Source organism: Glycine soja, chromosome 4, assembly GCF_004193775.1.
Source record: "Glycine soja cultivar W05 chromosome 4, ASM419377v2, whole genome shotgun sequence".
NCBI classification, from domain to species: Eukaryota; Viridiplantae; Streptophyta; class Magnoliopsida; order Fabales; family Fabaceae; genus Glycine; species Glycine soja.
In genome coordinates this window covers 20,901,546-20,904,575 of record NC_041005.1, presented here as the reverse complement: position 1 = coordinate 20,904,575, position 3,030 = coordinate 20,901,546, and positions in this window count along the sequence as shown.

Here is a 3,030-nt window from a genome sequence, read left to right as displayed (position 1 = left end):
AATAGTACGGTGGGAGTATTGTCGTTAAATGACTTGAAACATTTTTTTTGTGTGTGTGTAAATTGTAATATCCGATTTTTATTATGTATAAGTATAAATAAATTAAAGGTTTAGTATTTCGTTTAATGATTTCATTTTCTAATTAAGTTTCAATAAACATATAAATTTAGAATAGATTAGACACCATTTTATGTTTCTGAAGAACATCTAATTCCATTTTGGCATAACAAACAAACAAGAACTATGACTTCCTTTCAAGGTCTTCTGTACAACCTGATAACTATGAATTCCTTACCCCCACGCATATCGTTTGTGCAAAATTTGTCTGATTCTCCAAAGCTTTCTAGCCTTCACTCCCTTTACATACAAGTGGCGTGTTAAAAAGCATTATCTACCTCATACTTTTGGCTTCATTTATTTGTTTTGTTTGTGTACCACCACAGCTTGCACGAGTTAATAGATATTAAAGAATGCATGACAATGAATCTATACTAATAGAACATGATTCCCACTCGGGATCAGGTTTATGCTATATATATATATATATATATATAACCGTTGGATCATATCAATGCATTTTCTTTTAGGACTCAGAGGATTCAATTCCTTTTTACTTGTAATTAATTTTGAAAAAATATTTTATTCTAATTAGTTGAGGAAGAATTATCGTGTCAAGTTGATCACAGAGGCTCACTTCATATATTTACAAAGGCTATATTAAAGAATTGTTTACACATTTAGAATGTCACAATGTCTCGGGACTTGCACCCAACTTATGTAAAAAAAATTTAAATATATTTTTATTCTTAATAAATATCTGATTTTTTTTATGTTTGTTTCTTAATAAATTTGTGTTTTGGATTAAATCTTTAATAAAATAACACTTTTAGTTTTTATTCCTTGATATTTTGTTTTAGTCCCTGATAAATTAAAAAAAAAATGTTTTGCTTTTTAATAAATTAACAAATTTTGCTTTAGTCTGTATTAATAACAAATGGAAAAATATTTATCATAGAACAAATATAAACTTTGCTGATTTATTATGGACTAAAAATAAGTGTCAAGGATCAAAAATAAAATTATTGTTTTATTAGAGACTCATCACTAAACAAAAATTTATTAGAGAATAAATGTAAAATTGAATATTTATTAGAGATAAAAAATATATTTAAGCCAAAAAAGATCTTACATAGAAAATTGTTCATATTAATGTATAATTTATGAATAATACAATAACTATAAATTAGTTTTTTGAAAAACAATCAATGTAGTGAAATTTTACTTTTATAAATTTAAGCTACAACTAAATTATTTTAGATTATTTAAATAAGTTTAATTTTTGTTTATCAAGTATCAACCAATAAAATACTTTCTCTCTATATTTTTTAAAATAATTATATAAAAATTAATAATCTTATCCTAGAATAATATTTTATGATTGATGATGAGTATTCTCTAATCAAATACTACAATACTCATTTTAACAATCAAAACATTGCTTCCTTGTTTATTTCCCTGATAAATATAATCCATAATCTTTGAAACATCTTGATCATATCCAAAAGTATACATTTGGTACAATTAACTATTGCCTTCCCTTTTTGTCCTATTTTTAAAGTACACACAAAAACATGCAAATTCAATTATATATATATATATATATATATATATATATATATATATATATATTAATTATTCTCCCCTTATCCTAAAAATAAAGAAGAAAATTATCCCCTTTCCTCTCATCAAGCATTTTATTTGTGAGAACAAAACAATGCATCACTGTCGATAAAAATAAGTATAATTTATATAAAAATAATAATTATTAATATTTTATTACATTTTATCCATATTTGGATTTTGAAAGCCCCAAAATCAATTGATCTATTCATGAAATCCTAAGGTGGATGTGTAAACTTAAAATGACAAGATGGAGACTCTCCTATATTATGAAATGTGATTGAGCCTAATGTTTGAGGTTCAATATTAGATGTCCAACTATTTTATTATGGTTGATTTGTTATTCTCGATTCATCTGAGTTAGCCTTGTTGAGGTGATATTAGTGGGACGGTTCACATCCCACTAAACATTGAATCTTTATATGCAAGAACTTAAGTATATATGTATGAATCGATCTTGGTGGAGCAATGTAGATTGATCATCCACAACCCTATAAGCACTAAACTTGTAAGGCATAAATGCTTAAATGTTATTGTAACAGGAATCCATCTCGAGACCTATCTTAGTCAGACGAACCATTTTTAATGCATATAATTTTAAAAATACAAGTCATTATTTTACTATAATTTAAAATTAATTTATTAAAATACTAAAATTTATTTTAAGAAGTACTATTTTTTATTATCCAATGAAGTTTTAAGGATTTGACATCTAATAAATATTATTCTCTACATCTATTTATTTATTTATTATTTTAAAAGTCATATTTTAAAATGACATGATTATCTATTATTTATAACACAACTTGTTGTAAAAAATGAAAACTTTGTTATGATGTTTACAATAGCCACATTCCTTTGATACACTTGCTGCCTCCAATTTCTTTTGTCAAAAAGCAGTTAAAAAACAAATTCCCCTAATTTTAGGTGGTACACAACTAAAGGAGAAAGCGTTTATGTTTTGAATTTCATTTCGATGAAAGTTTGACCATAGTTGGAAAAATTTGAACGTAAATCGCCAAGTCAAGTTGATTTTTCTTCATTGTTTCGCGCCCACTCCAGGCCCATCCGAAAGCGACCCCTGAAACGACCTAAGCCACCACACATGCCCATGGTGGGGGCCACACAGCTCACGAGGATCCCGACGAACCAAACCCCCAAAAACGACAGCACCGAAACCCGAAACGCAAAATCGAGAGAGAGAGAAAACGTAGCCCAATGAAGTTAGAGTATTTGATAGCGCAATTCCTGGCCACTACTTTAGATACGTTCTCATTCACACGTGTCGCACATGCGGGACCCACCCTCCGTTTCTAAGCCATTCGCCTACCCACGTGACGTCACGTGCAC